The 19,201-nt window shown below is 43.1% G+C and overlaps 1 protein-coding gene across 1 annotated transcript in view; it reads right to left on the bottom strand.

The window, feature by feature from the left end:
- The window catches only part of LYPD6 (LY6/PLAUR domain containing 6), a 55,229-nt gene extending 41,575 nt beyond the window's left edge, over positions 1–13,654 (bottom strand). The window contains exon 1 of the mRNA XM_081168121.1: positions 13,541–13,654. The gene's annotated coding sequence lies outside the window, so the exon portion shown is untranslated. The remainder of the gene's footprint in view (positions 1–13,540) is intronic.
- Positions 13,655–19,201: the final 5,547 nt, after the last annotated feature.

Here is a 19,201-nt window from a genome sequence, read left to right as displayed (position 1 = left end):
CACTTAAGAAGCAAGCCTCATTGAATTCAGTGGGTTTTTTGCCTATATAAACCCTCTCAGAAGTCTGCTTTACCATCCATGCACTGTACTCCTTTATTTAACATCATTGTGTTTTCAGGGTGCAAACATTCTGACCCAACAGTGGGCAGATTCAAAACAACACCTCCAATAGAGTTAAAATGCTACAGAGGAGATGGAACAAGAGCTCTGTTCATTTATCTCACTGTCCTCCATGTTATTCTTCAGTAGTATCATGCATAATGCAAACATCACATTAAAAGCAAAGAAGATGCACTCACGCTACCCATACGTAATGCAGATCTGACATTTAAGAAGCCACCAGTACGGAGTAACAGCAGTAGAAAGAGATGCAAAGATGAAAAACCCACAGCTGCATAAAACAGCATTTATAGAGAAGTCCCAAAACAGTTTCAAGCAAAACATAACTCTTTCTAGGGAATAGCTGTCTAAAGAACAAAGCTTTATTCTAGTGTAAGCGTATGAATTCTAGAAGGCACACTGGATGGGATTCAACTAAGTTGCTGTGTGCATGGAATGAGTTCTGCTCACATTTGGGATTCTCCTCCCCCTAAAACTGTTCTGGAGATTAGGGGAACCACAGGGCAGGTTCAGGAGGAACAGGAGGAAGGAAAGAGGGGGGAGTTTAAATACATGAGCAGACCTCATTTCCCGTGTACATAATGCTACATTAAATTCCAATTTTATTATTATTCTTACTATCATCATCATCAACACCACCACCACCTCCATCAGCAACATCATGTGAAGATCAGAAGTAAGCTTAAGTAGTGCTGAAGTGTCTTAATGTTGGCATGTTCCCTTGTCACAAAGGAGGTTCCTCACAGTTAGGTCATGGTCTGCAGCGCTCTTCAGTTTACACATGGACACAAGATACATGTTTCAACAATGTTGTCTATAAGGCTATCTAGTTACAGCCCAGGAGCCAAGAGGTGAAACTGTATCCCTTTGAACTTTCTTACCAAATTAGACCACAGTGTTAAAGGTATCGGGGATTAATTAGAGGGCAGGTTTCGGTGCAGTTGCTCCAAAGGCTGGTCATGTGCCCTCTTTCTGCTACAGCTGGGGAGAGCTGGGGGGAGCTGGGGAAATACACATCTGCAGAGGTCTGGCCTGTTGTATAAAACTGCTCTCTACTGGTGCTCTGAAATGTTTCTTTCAAAAAAAAAAGATAAAATAAAGAGCAACACAGCAAGCAAAGAGTGAGATAACAAGACAAATGCTATGGATGTGGAATAAGAACACCATTAAAAAAAGTCAAGCAGCACAGAAATGCAACACTGCAATTCTATGTCTATTTACTAATAGTAGTAGTAGTAGCAGTAGTAGTAGTAGTAGTAGTAAGAATACTACTAATTTCTTACTTGTACCCCACCCATCTGACTGGGGCACCCCAGCCACTTTGTGTGGCTTCCAACAGAATACAATATACCAGGCATGATACTCATGTCCAATGGGGCTTACTCATTAATAAGTCCCAGACAATCACTGAATTGGGTTTGGAGGCTCATATGGAAGGCAGTGGTCCTTGAGGCATACAGGTCCCAAAATGTTGAGGGCTTTAAAGGGTTAAGATCAGCAGCCTGAGTTGACCACAGAAATAGATCAGCAGCTGGGGTAGATCTCACAAAACTGGCTATTGCCCTTCAGCATCCTCCCTGCGGCACTTTGTACCAGCTGAAGTTTCTGAACAATTTAGGGGTTGACCCACCCAAATCAATTCTGGAGGTTTCAAGGACATACACAATGACAGCAAGGAAGGGTCTTGGTGAGTGAGCCAGCTGAAGCTGGAAAAAGGAACCCATCACCGCTGATGCATCTAACAAGAGTACCATGCCAAGGGGTATCCCCAAACTATAAATTCAGGGGCACGGCTGGATCAGGACATTTTGCTGCTATGGGCAAAACACCACAATTATGCCCCTTCCTCCATGTCAACTCCCCCCCCCTCCACAGATCTGGGCTTTCTTCCACTGCCCCACCCATACTGCCACTAGTCCCACAACTGCAGTCTTGCCTGAGGCTGTGCCCATGCTACCACCATGACGCAGCAACAGAGGTGAGGACCGTGAAGGCAACAGCGCTGCACCAGCATTGAGGGCAAAGCCCCAGCAGGGCTGGCAGCAGAACAATAGCAGGAGCAGGGAGAGGGCCAGATCCACCACCCGAGGCTAACAGCCTCTCCTAGCCTCATGGGTGGCTCACCCCTGTTCAGGGGGGATGCAACCCCCTTCCAGGACAAACTGTAAACTCAAACCAGAGTCAAATGGCCTATCCACTAGCCGTAGTTCTGTTTTGCCTGGACTAAATGTTGATAGCGATCAGCCGCAACAAGTGAGCCTCATAGGCAAGCAAGGATTTGAACCTAGTTAACAAAACAGTTGTAGCCATGGAAGGAGAATGGGGGGTGGGGAGAATACAAAACAAGGAACACTGAGATTCGAACAAGTATTTAAGAACCGAAACCAGAAAAGCCAAGCCCAAGTTGTCTTTAGCTTGTCTTAGCTCCAAAATAAAGAAGAGCTTTATTTTCTGTCTATCCCTTTTTGCCCTCCAGATGAAAAAAAGGACAAATTTTATGGCCGCAAGGAAATCACTGCAGCTCATATACTGAGGTCTAATTCACATGGCCCATTGAGATTTACCACAAATTGATATCTACGACAAAGCTTCTGCTGATTTATGGAAAGGGTCACTTGGAACACTGAGCTCTTTTCCAACCTGCTCATGTTCTTCATCCAAAAAGGGCTACCAATGGTATAGTTCTTCAAAACCACATTCCATTTAGTTCTGGAGCAGTTCCACTATTTTTTTTAATAAATGTAAGAGACAGAGATTTGATTCTCTAGGAAGGGGAAAAAAACTTTCCTCACAAATGGAAAAGGGCTACAGGAAAACATATGACTCTGTTTTCCAAGATGACACCCTACTACCGGTTGATAAAAGTTAATATTCCCTCTTCGGCTGAAAAAAAAAAGAGGAGCCCTTACATGAATTATTTGTACACAGGCTGTGTTTCCATACAGCCTGTGGAGCAGAGCTACTATCTTGCCAGCTATGTGATGTCATATAAATTCTGTGCCAGTTTCAGGAGTGTAAGCCTAAAGCATAATGAGCTTCCTGCTCCAAGAGGAGCCTGTCATTCCAAGTGCTGCCCTTGAAGTCAATGCCAGGACAAAATTATCTAGGATGAGCAAATGTGGCTGTATTATCAACTTTCCAATGACACCTGCAAGACATACGTATTCAACACTACCCTCTGTATCTTATTACTTTTATGGCAGTGCAACAATATGCAGTCCTTAAAAAAAAAAAAAAGATATTATTAAAAATTCAACAAAAATAACAAAAACAGTAAAAAATAACAAATACAACAACAAACGTAGAAAAATATACACAAAAACAATATCAAATCCATAAAATGGGATTCTCCGAATCCCGTGACTTCCCTCCACCCTTGGTTCCTTAAATTTTCTTTTCAACTACATATCATTTCTACTCCAAAATATTTTTAGCCTCAAATATGCAGCCCTGAAGCAAAGATTTAGTGACAAGATAATGGGATCTCGCAAATCCTCCAACTGAAATTTCCCCCTAAAAAAAAATTCACTTAAATAAGAGCTCAGAAACCCATGGTCCTCCAGATGTTGCTTGACTACAATTCCCATCATCCCTGACCATGGACATGCTGGCTGGGGCTGATGGAAGTTGTAGTCCAACAACCCTAGTTCTGCATCCCTGACTTAAAGGAAACATGCCCAGGAGAACATTGCATATAACTAGAAGACAAGCGTGGTTCAAATATAGAGAATGTAAATATTGTCCTTTGAGTCATGAGAAGGCATGTATGTCACTGGTTATCAAACCTTAGAATTCCATCGATGATCTTATTGCCTGGACTGACATTTTGCTGCTAAACTCTCTTAATCTCAACCCCTTTTCAGTCATATGTCATTAATGGCTCCAGCAACCACTGCTTGAAGACTTGTATAGGTTTTCAAAGCCTTCAAGATCCTGATTCACTACCTTGGAAACAGAGACAAAGGATTATACTGTCCCCAAGCTACCATATTGTTTCCCCCCAAAAGATAGATAGGTACAGATAAATTCAAATTAACCTCAGATCCGTAATAAATATGGCGCCTAAAGTATTTGCAATCTGGACTGGAGGGTTTTGGAACTGAATTCTGTTGTAATTAACGACCCTTCCAAACAACTGTGCTCAGGATCATGGTGTTATGTCTTACACCTCAACTCAATAGTTTTAATTTAAGTTCATCTCTATATAAGCTAAGCTCAACCCAGCGCAGGAGACACAGAATGAATTAATTTGAAGGAGCTGACACTGGGTATAAAAATAAGAGGGAGAAATTCTTCACACAGGAGGAGGAAATCAGTGCTACCAGTATCAACCAATTATCTTGTTCTGTGCTATTCAAGAGCAAAGAGAAAAACATTACAAAGCCATGAACTAAGGTGCAATTGTCCCATACTGAAGGCTTGGCTGAAGAATACAGAACAACTGAAAAAATATTTAGCAAGGTACACTAAATTTCAAAGGATTTTAAAAAGTCAATTCGTGTATAAAGAATGTATCTTTAAGCATCTTTGCTCCCCCACTACTTATCTACCTTATTTTCACCAAGATAGAAATTCTGTTCTGGTTTACTATTTAGGTAATGCAGCCATTAGCCTCAGTTGCAAGCAACACAATTAACTGGTACTTGATAATGCTCATTTAGGTAACTGGATGCTCCAGAAAACCAATGAGGTGCAACTCAGGATAAGTGAAGTTCTCAGAAGATATGCAATGGAACAGTTGTTCTACAGGAACATTACATGCAGGAAAGAGAGAGCGAGAACAAATAAAATGACACCAACATAGAAAGATTATGTTTGAAAAGGGAATTAATAAAGAAAGGTAACATTACGAGGTAAACATTTTTCCCAAACAAGTGAGAAAAAGGAGTACCTTTGTTTGATTATCAAGTTTCTCGCTTTTGTAACTGATCTCCTTTGCTCACTTTACAGATAACAGTGGAATCAAGGAGGAATTTAATGCCTTTAAAGTATGTATTGCTTTCATCTCCAAATTTTCCAGCCCCATGCAGATCTCCCACAGGGGTGGTCCAGGCTAGCCTACTGGTGCCTGGAAACAGCTTCAAGGATAAAGGTAGACAAATTGCACAATCCATTGCTGACATGAGCTTGTGCCTTAATTCCCTCCCCTCCAAGCAAATGCAAGGCATTACACCCACTCTCATCTCATATAGCTCAAGGGAGTATTGTTCATAAGACAGGATTTTACCACTGTCCCAAATGATCAAATAATATTTTGGCTGGGATACGGGAACAATACAATATTCCTGTTTAGGCATCTGTTTAGGTTACTTATAGCATTAGAACGCTTGGGTGAAGTAGCGTAACGTACCGAATGTTTTAGTTCCAAGCATTTATGCAGCAGGATGGAATAAATTTTCACTAATGGTAAACATTCCTGCAGCTCTGAAACACAACTACAAGATTACTCAACTGATTCGAAGTGTTTGCCACATGAAAGGGAACGACATATGTAAACTTGTTAAGCACAATCAAAGCTTTAGTCTGCACCAGTGCCAAGGATTTTAACAATAGTGCTAAGAATGCATTCTAAATAGAACAATTATGGTCGACATCTATTTACTCTTAATTTTATGATAAAGAAAACTGTCTCACTGATTTAGATCTATTTGAAAGCTCCCTTTAGATCTGCAGCATAAAGACTAAAATGCATATATATTTTTGAAATGTAAGTGTTTAAGAATCAACACACAAATGCTATCAACACACAAATAGTGCTTTTTTCTTGTTGCGGGAAAAAGCATTGGATAAAACGTAAACCACCCCAAAACTATGCTGATTAATTTAGGCTTATCAAATCAAAAGTTTTATGCAACTGCTATTCATTGAAGTTGAGTGTTGTTGCATCCCACAGGATTTGCTCATTCCATGTGTATTAAATTCAAATATTTAAAGGCCTCCCTGTGGAAGGAAGCCACAGGGAATCAGCAACCCAAGCAATTTCTAAACTGACACATGAGGAATGCTGCTACACATGCAACAAATGCAGTCATCTGATTGCTTTGTCAAATGCACATATATCCATTCCATGGTTGTTCACCCATTTCAGTAACTTCCTACAGGGTCAAGTGCAGGCACAGAGTTACTACCAAGACTAGGCTTGTCACTCCACAAGCCTGCTTTGGAAGCAACAATAAATATGGCTTACCATTACATGAATGAGCCTGCGGCTCCCCTCTCTTCCACTGCTACAAGGCAATCGTACGTTTTCCATTCCTTTTTAAATTATCCACTATTTAGCATTGCATCCAAACCTGAACTGTAGGTACTCTTAACTACAGTTTATTGAAACTAGCCAGCTTCATAAACCATAGGTTTCTGGATTCAGACAATGATGCAAAGTATGGTTAAAATAAAAAGGAAACAAACACTTTCAAAATCTTCCTTGTTGCAGCTCATACATACAATGGCCAGCTATGGTTTAGTGTTACATTTTAAGGACTCTGTGGAAACCAGCCAACTTCAAAGCATATTTTATAAAGCTGGCTTGTCACTAAACACAATTAAGATTGACCACAGTTTAGGGTTCAGAGGTAAAGGTAAACTGTGGTTAATCTATAAAGGAAGCAGAAGCTTCTGAACTCCTCATAGCTGTATTGGCAGGGGTGGAGAACACCGAAGCCTATGGTTTAATGAAGCAGGCCAGTACCTAAGGCACAAGCTGGTAGCATTTGAGAGAGATTCTATTAAGAAATGCATGGGATTGTGCATATATTATCCCATGCTGGATACAGTAATCTTAAACCATTACTGCAGACTTTGTGATAAATGTGCCCGCAGCAACCTATTTCCACATACATTTGCTAGACTGAGAGTTATGACAGCAGCATTTCCTAAGAATTGAACTTAACACAGACATAAAAAAGTATTTATTGGTTATGAGCCAGTTTTCAATATGGGACTGGAGGAACCATTTTTATCATGCTTAGGATATATCAACAAAGCAGTGGGGTGCGGGGGGAATCCCTTATAGATCTTTCATCTTAAAAGCCCATAGAAACTGCACAAAGCCATAGCTTTATAGAAATGCTCTTTCCTCCACATATTGGATATGCAATGAGTACACTGAACAATATACATGTACAACAGTTGTACACACTGTGTATATATATATATATATATACGAAAGCAAAAATATTATATATATATATATATATATATATATATATATATATATATATATATATATGTACAATTAAATGAGTTTAGTATTTCCCTCTTACCAGTCTAACCATTTAATTATTGAAAAGTGCATATAGAAGCTAATAGTTCAACTATTTGTGCCAGCTATAGCTTATCAACTCCAGAAGAATCCTGTTCCGTTTCCCATTTACATTGCAAATACCGAAAATGGAGGACGGATGGCTTTGTGAACATGTTGCATAAATCCTACCCACAATCCTACCCAGTGGAATAATGCTCATTGATTTCCATTATGTGTCACAGAAAGAAATCTGCATTTCTGTATTTGCTGTATTTGTGCTAGTGTAAAGCACTTTTACTTGTGTGAGGCAAGACACTCAATTTACACCAATCCCCTCTATCACAGTTCTCTCATTCTCTCCTCGCAGATCTCCCAGTGCTCTAGAGCAACTTTTCATGGGTCCATAGAGGATGTAGTCGTTGCAGAGGTCAGAAAATATTAGGTGCCCTGCCTTGTCCAAGAAGAAGTGCTTTATGCTGGTGCAAGGCCACCACTAGAGATAATCTTAGTGCCATATTCACACAGAGAGACTTGATCCATAGAAGGTCGATTTTATTTGAGAAAATAAATCTGCTATGTAAGCTATGAAACCAGTAAACCTAACACACAGTCAAAATAATAATTTTAGGTACTGAAGCATATTCTCAGGGATTATACAGTTCTATCAGAATCATCATCGTATTCAGTATCACATATTCAGTAATCATAGACAGTAACAAGCATAGCCACATCCCCACACCTGATTCTACAGCGCTTTCGGTGTTGCTGGACTCTTGACACTGGATTAATGGTTCTCCATCAGCGTGACAATAAAACAAATAAAAGATGGCTTAGTCGGTAGAGCAGGAGACTCTTAATCTCAGGGTCGTAGGCTCAAGCCTCATGGAGGAGAAAAGATTCCTGCCTTGCAAGGGGTTGGACTAGATGACCCTCGTGGTCCCTTCCAACTCTACAGTTCTATGATTCTATGAAAAGCTCCAGAAACTAAATATAGTTTGCTAGAAACAGACAACATAAATGTATTTCTTCTAGAAAGCTCTATAATGAATTGTAGACAATTGCGTATTACCCTTCCAGCCAGTTACCATACATTTCTGTGTACAGAGGTACCTCGGGTTACATACGCTTCAGGTTACATACGCTTCAGGTTACAGACTCCGCTAACCCAGAAATAGTGCTTCAGGTTAAGAACTTTGCTTCAGGATGAGAACAGAAATCGTGCTCCGGCGGCGCGGCAGCAGCAGGAGGCCCCATTAACGAAAGTGGTGCTTCAGGTTAAGAACAGTTTCAGGTTAAGAATGGACCTCCGGAACAAATTAAGTACTTAACCTGAGGTACCACTGTATAAGATGCCCCCATATATAAGACGCCCCCTATTTTGGGGTACTCAAATTTAAGAAAATGGAGGGGAGATGGCACGGAGTTGTTGAGCTTTGGGATGGGATTGCCGAAAATCGCTCACCTGCACGTGTCGCAAAATCTGCTTCGTCTGTCCCCTTGCCGGCAGAAGCTGCCAATCGCACGCCCAATTGCCGCAGCTACAGCCAATCAACACCATTTACACAGAAACCAATCACACGCACAGTAGCCGCTAACAGCCGCGGCAGCAACCAATCAAACATACACCCTATGCACTACCCATGTATAAAACAACCCCATCTTTCGGCATGATTTTTAAAGGAAAAACCCTAGTCTTATACACGGAAAAGGACGGAAAGCAGTTATAAATGCCACTGATTTTAACAAGGGGTGGTCCTATGCAACTTGCCTAGGAGTGAGCCCCACTGAACTCCATGGGAATCACTTCCAAGCACATGTAGACCAGACTGCACTGCCAAACACATACTCTATCAACAGCTAACCACTTTTGCACACACTTTTTACACAGACATATATCCAAGTAAGGGACGTGGGTGGCGCTGTGGGTTAAACCACAGAGCCTAGGACTTGCTGATCAGAAGGTCGGTGGTTCGAATCCCCGTGACGGGGTGAGCTCCCGTTGCTCGGCCCCTGCTCCTGCCAACCTAGCAGTTGGCATGTCAAAGTGCAAGTAGATAAATAGGTACCACTCCGGAGGGAAGGTAAACGGTGTTTCCGTGCGCTGCTCTGGTTCGCCAGAAGCGGCTTCGTCATGCTGGCCACATGACCCGGAAACTATATGCCGGCTCCCTCGGCCAGTAAAGCGAGATGGGCACCGCAACCCCAGAGTCGGTCACAACTGGACCTAATGGTTAAACCACAGAGCCTAGGACTTGCTGATCAGAAGGTCGGTGGTTCGAATCCCCGTGACGGGGTGAGCTCCCGTTGCTCGGCCCCTGCTTCTGCCAACCTAGCAGTTGGCATGTCAAAGTGCAAGTAGATAAATAGGTACCACTCCGGAGGGAAGGTAAACGGTGTTTCCGTGCGCTGCTCTGGTTCGCCAGAAGCGGCTTCGTCATGCTGGCCACATGACCCGGAAACTATATGCCGGCTCCCTCGGCCAGTAAAGCGAGATGGGCACCGCAACCCCAGAGTCGGTCACAACTGGACCTAATGGTCAGGGGTCCCTTTACCTTATATCCAAGTAACTACACTACGGTAATTTGTTTCGATAAATAACCATTGCTGCTGCCATGAGTCCTGGAAGGAAGACCTGCTCCCTGCTGTAAGGCCCATTTCCACCTGGCCTAGGGAGTGGGGCCCAAAGTCACCCTGAACAGCTAAAAGAGGCTCTTGGGAGGCCACTGGGACATTGCTGGAACAACTCTAGGTTTGGGGCAACTGGCTAAAATGTTTAAATTGTTTTAAACGGTTCTAATTTTGGTTCATCTGTTTTGTTTTTGTCGGGTTGGTGTTGGTTAAATGCTTAGGTGGAGTTGGTGGTTATTTTAATTTGGGTATAACTGTAAACTGTTATTATTTTTGTTGTTGTTATTGTTGATTTCTATTGATTTATTGATTGGTTGATTGGTTGGTTATATAGGATATTTTGTTTTTCAATGTTTGATGTTTTGTTGTGTTTTTATATATGTTGTAAGCTGCCCAGAGTGGCAGGGGAAACCCAGTCAGATGGGTGGGATATAAATTTTAAAAGAGAAAAAGAAATATTCGATCGAAATAATCAACCAGTATTTCCACATGTGGAACAATTCAAAATCCTTACAATGGGAGTGCAATCTAGTTGTAGATCTTTGGATGATTTCTAGGGTGCCCAACTCCCAAGTGTGGTAGCAACAAAAAGGCTCCGATTGGTACCCCTTTTCTATAGTAATTCATATGTAGAAATGTATCTTATGTGTGTAAGTTGTCCCAGTGTGTACTGTAGATTATTAGCTCCATCTCTCGGACAGCTTTTTGAATCTAGCTTTGCTCCTATAATCCATTGTTGGTATCCATCTGTGATAGATGGACATCAGGATTCTTACAAAAAAACAAAGTCGATCACACAATAGTTTCCTCATGTTTAACTTGCCTCGACTTTAAGGCTACATATCTTGCTGCCGACTGCGGCAGCAATCCACAAACCTGTCAGGCCTTACCACCTGGACTTAAAGTGAATTTAAGAAAGATTAATATCCTTTAAATCACATCTCATCGTTTGACTTCAAATCTTGGATATGCATCACATTCAATGAATGTTACAGCTTGAGATCACAAGCTGTAGACGTTCTATCTATAATAATAAATCTCGAAATAGCTTATTCAAACTCACAAAACGAGAGATGGGACAGCCCATAGAATGAGACAGATTTTTAAAAAGAAAAGAGAAAGGTAAGAAGTGGGAATATTTATTGAAGATATAACCCTCTAGTTACCTTACCAAGCCAGGACACATCAATATTCTTTGCCCTACTCTTGTTTTTCCTGAAACACATCAGGTAATTTATAAGCATCATGCATTTATGGAAGACCAGTTCAAAGCATCTTCGTCCCTTTTCATCCATGTGTAAATTATTTGATGTTGTACTTATTAAATGGTTTTATTTATTTATTAAGGGACGCAGGTGGCGCTGTGGGTTAAAGCACAGAGCCTAGGACTTGCCGATCACAAGGTCGGCGGTTCGAATCCCCATGACGGGCTGAGCTCCCGTTGCTCGGTCCCTGCTCCTGCCAACCTAGCAGTTCGAAAGCACGTCAAAGTGCAAGTAGATAAATAGGTACCACTCCGGCGGGAAGGTAAACGGCGTTTCCGTGCGCTGCTCTGGTTTGCCAGAAGTGGCTTAGTCATGCTGGCCACATGACCCGGAAGCTGTACGCCGGCTCCCTCGGCCAGTAAAGCGAGATGAGCGCCACAACCCCAGAGTCGGTCACAACTGGACCTAATGGTCAGGGGTCACTTTACCTTTACTATTTATTTATTGCCTTTCTATCCCACCTTTTTTGCCCTTCTTCAATCAATCCCCACATCAACCCTGTGAGGTGGGTATGGCTGGCCACACCCAGTTAGTTTCATAGCTGAGAGGGGATTTGAACCCTGCTCCCCCAGGTCTTACTCCGACACTCTCACCACACCACCACACTGGCTCTCACAACACACAGGTGAAATTACTTGATGCTATGCATGTTAACTCAGAAGTCAGTCAATAAGACCAATTTTGAAATCAAAGAATCACTTCAAAAACAGTCATTCTAGCAAATGCCCAAAAATGACAGACTTAGATGAATTAAAGTAATTGCAATTTTTCTTGAGTCATTAAAGTTATGAAAGTTTTTATGGTAAATGAACAATTCCCAAGGAAAACCTTTTGAAGTTCACATTTTATTTTATTTTTACAAAAACAAACAAGCAAGCAAATCTCAGGACTGAAATAATTTTTTTTCATTTTTAAGTGGCAAGACGGCATTCAGGCTAGAATGTGCAACATTATCTAGACTACCACATTAAAATAAATGTGTGAATCACTCCGCTTGTATTACCAATATAGACCACTAGTAAATGTACTTATGATCTAACAGCTTTGTATGTTTATTCAAAAGTAAGTCCCACTGTGTTCAATGGTACTTACTCCCAAGTAAGTGTGCAAAAGATTACAGCCAGTGATTGCAATTTGCATGATTTCCTGGGAGTTAAGTCTCACGGGTTTTTTCCTGGGCAAACATGCATAAGATTAAACTTAGACTTGGACTTCCATCTTCCCTTAAGTGATTTTCTCAGCAAGTACTGGCTTTACCTATCAATTTTTAGCAGTTCTAGACACATGTCCGTCCAATGAAAAGAGCATCACCCTACAGACAAAATGCTTTGCAACTATGAGAAGCAACTATTGGAATTCACAGAAAAAGGCATCCACAGAGCATTAGAGTACTTGAGTCAGGCCTATTAACTTTATGTGTATGTCACATTAGTAGAAAAGGAGCCTCAAAAAATGTAAACTCTTGAGCCTGTTAAATAAAAAGGAGTTCTGCATCCTCAGTATACCACCAAATGCATTCCATTTATTCACATTTAACACGCTAAACGGTCTCACTAAAAATCAATAGAACTGAATCAACTTTAACCTAAGCATCTTAACGGAGCTGTTCTAGATATTCAACTACAAGGCCTGGTTTGTTCCTCTTAATAGAGTTTCTGCTGTAATATTTAAAACTAGGATGTAGCTTTAATTCGAATACCGCAAAACAGCGAAGATGCACGTAGATACTTCTTTTAAGCATTTCATCTGTAGGGATCAAGCACCAGGCTGCAAAATATTCTGCGATCACGGGGGTGTCGGGGGGGGGGGGAGAGGCTTGTTTGTTTTTTTAAGTCCACTTTATTTAGCAAAGAAATACATCTGTATTTCGTAGGTAAGCCTCCCGTCTCGAATCCGTTTGTATGATCTCCAGCTCGGAAACTTCCCCCCAGCGAAGCGCCTATTTCATTTCCTGCCCTCTGAAAGCTCGCCAGCTCTTGATCCTTGGGGGAGATGGACTGACCATGACACTCTCGCCGACGAGGAGGGAAGACCAGACCCAGGAAGGGGGGAAACCACCGCGCTCGTGATCGTGCACTTGCAAAGCGCGCCGATCAATTCCCCAAACATTTCATCTGTTGCTGCAGATCCCCAGCGCTTGCAGCGAGCAACGCACAACAAAAGCCTCGCCTGAGACTCCGCGCCTCTCGCGCGCAGCGCTGTGCCGCCTCCTCCACACGGGGACCCTCCTTTCCCCCTTATTTAAAAACAGTCATCAAGGTGGGGGGGAACCCGGGCTACTCACCGCTTGCGTGGCCAGCCGCCCGCCTCGGGCCAGCCGCCCCATCCCACGAGCGCACAATGCAGCGAGCGAGGCTGGCGGCGTGCACTGCAGTCCTGCTCTGGAACGCTCAGCCTCCCCGACACTCCCGCCAGCCAATGAGAGCGCCGGAAGCCGCGCTAAATTCTTGGGCTGCCTCGCCATTGGCCAGCCAATTAGCGTGGCTTGGCTGATCAGAGGGGTTGAGACGAGCTGCAGGGCTGGTCGTCCGCGTTGCAAGGCGGAGGGAGAGAGCGAGAGAGAGCCAAAGAAAGGAGGAGAAGCAGCCTTGGCTTCGCCACGCAGCCCTTCGACCCACCTGGGGGTTCCTCCACAGGTCACGAGAGATCACCCCTTGTGCCCATCGCTTTGGGGTTGCATGTCACAGAATCCATGGAATGATTCCCAGATCCTTCTGGGGCACCTGTGGAACCCCCTGCCACCAGGAGTGCCAACTTCAATAAAATATGTTGGGGGGAGCAAGCAAGCTCCTCCCCGCATAATTGATCACAGGACATGGCACATGCACGGCATTTGAATGATGGCAATGCCCATTAACTTTGGGGGGCAGCCCCCTCAAATATTTGGGGGGGCTGAAGGGACCTTGGTCCCTAGGAGTTCGCTCTGATGCCTGCCAGACTTCCCCAGTCACCAAAGCGTTTCTGTTTCCCGCACCCCAAAAAGAGCCTGGCACCTTTAGAACCCAAACCCTCTCCCAACAGCACCACGACAACAAAATGCTGCTAGAATGCAGGTGGCAAACCTGAGCACAGGACTGGGCTGCTTATTCCAGTAGCTGGAAAAGAAACCACCATCGCCACTGAAAGTTTGTGGCAAAATATGCCCCCAAAGGCCCAAGTTTCCTTATGTGACAGGCCACCTGTGATTGGGTCCCACATCTTAGGAAGCAAGTGGGATGCCTTCCTTCTGCCATTTCTTTCCCCTATTCCTATGCTACCTTAATTCCCATCCTCTGCTGCTCTCGTATGGGCAGCTTCACCTGTTGCCCCCTTACAGTCAGAGTATGGTTTTTGCCCTCTCACTCCTCCCGCCTCCCAATAGTAAGACACATTACTTCCCTCACCCACTGTATCTCTTTGGTCCTCGTCCCAGACATCTGCAGATGGTTTCATGATCAACCTGTGGCATGAACGATAGATATCACCTGGGCAACCTAAAACGAATACAGTGGTTCCTCAGGTTACATATGCTTCAGGTCACAGACTCCGCTAACCCAGAAATAGTGCTTCAGGTTAAGAACTTTGCTTCAGGATAAGAACAGAAATCGTGCTTCTGCGGCACGGCAGCAGTGGGGGGCCCCATTAGCTAAAGTGGTGCTTCAGGTTAAGAACAGTTTCAGGTTAAGAATGGACCTTCGGAACAAATTAAGTACTTAACCCAAGGTACCACTGTACTGTGATTCTTCAAAACAGGGTCAGGGTCCATCAGGAACCATTGCTTCAGTGCTTCAGGGAGTGCCAAATTCTGACCAGATACATAGCTGTCAACTTGCAGATTTGAAAATAAGGGACCACCAGCCTTGAAAATAAGGGACCAGCAGCCAAAATAAGGGACCTGCAGCCTCACCTGTTCCAGGCACTCCAGTCTTCCTGTCCTCCTGCAGTCTGGTCAAACTCATGCTGGTAGCTTCGAGAACACTGTCCAACCAACTTTGTAACCAGAGGTTCAACTGAATAGAATCTGAATCACATGCACCACAAGGCCTATGGAGCCTCAACTTAAGGTGGCTCCCCAGCCTGGCTCTGCACTGCAAAGTTTGCAGCAGCACGTGCAACAAAATGGCGTCCAGCATTCAAAAACCCCCTCAGCTTGCATTAACTAGCCACACACAAGGCATGCAAGCTCCACCCCCCAGTCGTTCTTAGACTTCTTATTGGGTGAGCAACACAGCCAAGCAACACAGTTGGAGCCTCCCTCCTCCCTGGCCAGCAGGGAGGGATGGAGAGGAGCTGCTTCCTTTGAAATTTAAGGGACATCATTTAAGGCACATCCATCATTAAGGGACAGCAGTGGGACATGGCGCTGGAATAAGGGACTGTCCCTTCAAATAAGGGACACTTGACAGCTATGACCAGATGCCCTACAGAAGCAGCAGCCCCCCTCCCCACCACTGGAGGGGCCTCCGTGAAGCTCTCTCTCACCTGCTCTTGCCTGAGAATGTGCCTTAAAGGGATAGTGTGTATATAGCCTGAATGCATCACGTGATCTTCTCTCTCTCCCCTGCCTTTTTTTAAACAGTAACAGAAGCAAGAAGGGGCACCAATGGAAGCTTCTCTCTCAGGACTAATACTAGAAATGTTGGAAGGGGGTTAGATTTTTTTGGCAAAGCCATGGCAAAAAGGTTATTGAACCTCGACACTACAGTCCCAATGAGATTCAGGTGTGTTTCAAGAAAAGCAGCAACAAATGGAGTGTTTGCTATCACATTCAGCTGGGCCCAGAAATACAGTTTGCCAGTCCAGGCTTCAGAGACAGACAGACAGACAGACAGACAGACAGACAGACAGACAGACAGATAGACAGTTTGCCAGTCCAGGCTTCAGAGACAGACAGACAGACAGACAGACAGACAGACAGATAGATGTTGTTACTGCACACCGAGGATGAAAGGCTGCAGGGGTGGCGGGTGGGCTGAAGCAACAGATTTAGGAGACCACTGAATGCCATCAAAATATCAATTATTTAGCATAGTATTAGATTTTTTTACTACCATTGGTGTGAGAGTGGGAGCATGGGACTTTTTTTTTGCCTCAAATATCAAAATACATTGGCCTATCTCCTGAAATAACTCCTAGGTGGGTTTTGAATCCTGACACCTATCTTTCCACATTTCTTGTGACTAGGATACAGACACTAAAAATATTCACTAAAGGCAGCCCTAAATAACCAGAGTTTTCAGCTATGCATATTTAGCAATATGTAATTCAATCCAGACAGTGTAGACGAGTGTGAACAATTCATTGGCTGTGGAATAAATCAAGACAGGAAGCCAGCCAGGTTTCACAACTAGGCTGCAGGGATTTCTCTAGTTTCCTCTCACAAATGAAGTTACAGATCTCCAGCATGTGGCAGAACAGTGGAGCCAACAGGCAAGGGGAATTTAGGGGTAAGTCTTGCTCATTGTTTACTTCATACTCCATAACTGTTAATTAAATTGGACATAAAACAAGTGCAGATCTTTGGCACAGTGCTTGTTGTTCAGTCTTGGTTCACTTGAAGTAAAAGTCTGTTATATTCAGAATTTTCCCATGCTCAATGCAATTTTTTGATGCATTAATTGACATGGTTTTACATGGGTCTAGCAGGTTAGATCATGCATTAGACCACATCCATTGGCTTCCAATTTGGTTTTGGGTTCAATTCAACATGCTGATTATGTCCTTTAAAGTCTTAAACTGAGGTGAGGAACCTTTTCAGTCCAAGAACCACATTCCTTCATGGACAGCCTTCTAGGGGTTGTGGGAATGGCAAGAGACAAATGCAGAAGAGAGACCAGAAAGATGAAAGTGAGTAGAGCAATGGCTATGACTCTTACCCTTTTATAGTAGACTACATTCCAGGTTTGCAAAACTAAGAGGTCTCCACACATACATCTGTCCGTTCTTGATCCAGGCAAGCATCAAGGACTCATTCCAGCCACAGTTTCATGTTGACACTAAATAAACAAAATATTTAATGTGTTGCAGTTCCAACCAACTTTAACACTCTTTTTTCAGATGTTCAGAGAGAACCCTTGACAGCTGAAACCAGGCAATGGGGGGGGAGCAACTTCCCCGTGCATGCAAAGTGCACTTGGAACCTCCCCTGTGATCAGAAACACTGTTCTTATGCCACTGCAGCCCCCCCATACATTTCAGGCCTTGCTAACCCCCCCCCCCCCGCCTCACAAGATGCCTTTCAGGGGCTTCAGTGCACCTCTTTCAAAAGAAGAGTTTTGCTTACACAACAGTGGAGCGAATCATTAACAGCAGGAACTGCTATTGCCATCATCTGTAATGCTCATGCCAGATTTAAACTTTTTATGGCCTGCACTTGCCGTTTCTGACTTTTTTATGCTTTGACATTTTTCAAGTTTTCAAAGAGACGGTGGGATTAATTTCCCATCAAACGGGGACAGTGCATGCAAATGGAAAACGGCAAAGTTCTGTTGGCCAAACTGGCTCTTCCTATGAGGTGAGTGCGGCAACTCCATTCATCCTGTTTGAAGTTTTAATGAAATGTCCTTTGTAAAATCCTCAGAACTGTGGTGGCTGCTAAACAAAGAATAGTTTAAATTAACTCGGGCGGCAGCAGCAGCTGGAAAAAGAGGATGTCCCAGTAATGTCAAGCAGGGCTGAGTCTGGCCCAACACAAATTGGAAATAAACAGTGTGGCTCTGAAACAGATCAGGTTGCTTCCCAAAGCTACAAATGCAAGTCAAATATTGTGGCTGATGCACACCGCTAGAGTAAGACCTTTTGAAGTAAGTGAAGCAATAACATTACCATCTTAAGATCATTTAATTCAGTCTAAAATTATGAGTGCATCACTGGCTGAAAATCTCTCATCTAGAATGAATGTGTATTAAGTGTTGAGCATTATATATTGCTTCTTATGGTGTTAATTACTTTAAAAAACAATGGAGTACACTTATTAATGACTGCCCATGCAATCCTAACCTCATTTACCTGGGAGTAAGCCCCACTGAATCAAATGGAACTTCTTTCTGAGGAGAAAGAGTTAGGATTGCAGCCTAACTTAATCCAACTGATTGCAGTCTTTGACTTAGTATAAGAATTTTTGGGAAGAGTGAAGCTAAGAAATATTTTTTTTAAAGAAAACAGAATATTCTTCACTGCATGTCATGCTCTAAGCTTCCATTTTAAAAAATTGTTTATTTTGTGAGTTCTTCTGAATGCCCACACAGGACTTATTTGTTTTGTTTTGGGGAAATGCACTTAATTCCATCTGTTTTCCTCCATTGATTATAGAATACACAAAAAGAAGCAGCTCTGGGAACATGCCAGAAAACGCAGGGACAATGTAAAATATTTCTAAGCAAGGATCACTACAGTCCGTGGGAGGAAAGTATTTTGCAGAACTGGAATCTGTGATTGGTGCAAATTAATGAGGAGCTTCAGAAAGGCTGTAAAGATCTCATTAGGCGAAGTTCGTCGAGGATTACATCTTTGTTTTCTTAATTTCACCTTTAAATGGTCTTTAAATGGAAAGAATAATTATGCCATGAGACAGAAAGGGATAGGCAGTGGTGAATCATATTCCACAGCTCAATAGTTTCAACTTGAGCCATTTACTATGTTAACTTAGGCAGGAAAAATGAAGCACATCTATCGCTGGCTCTAGATCACCTACAGCAGACCAGTGAACACAGCCCCAGCTTTTCATCCGATGAGCTAATTCTACCCAATGTTGACTGGACTGGGACCAGCACTTGTGAAATTAATGGAACATAAACATCTGGTGTGGATTTTGCCATTCTCCCGCCCCACGTATGAGCCACTGGCTCACCATATCTGATTTCCAGAAAAGCCGTTATTATGCCAAAGGACCCACCAGTTAGCTTTGATTAACAAGGTTAAATGCCAATAAGAGCTTCACACACCAAGTATGCACAAATTATTGTTC

Source organism: Podarcis bocagei (assembly GCF_964188305.1).
Source record: "Podarcis bocagei genome assembly, chromosome: 1".
In the NCBI taxonomy this organism is placed as follows: Eukaryota; Metazoa; Chordata; class Lepidosauria; order Squamata; family Lacertidae; genus Podarcis; species Podarcis bocagei.
This window is presented reverse-complemented; position numbering and strand designations above follow the sequence as displayed.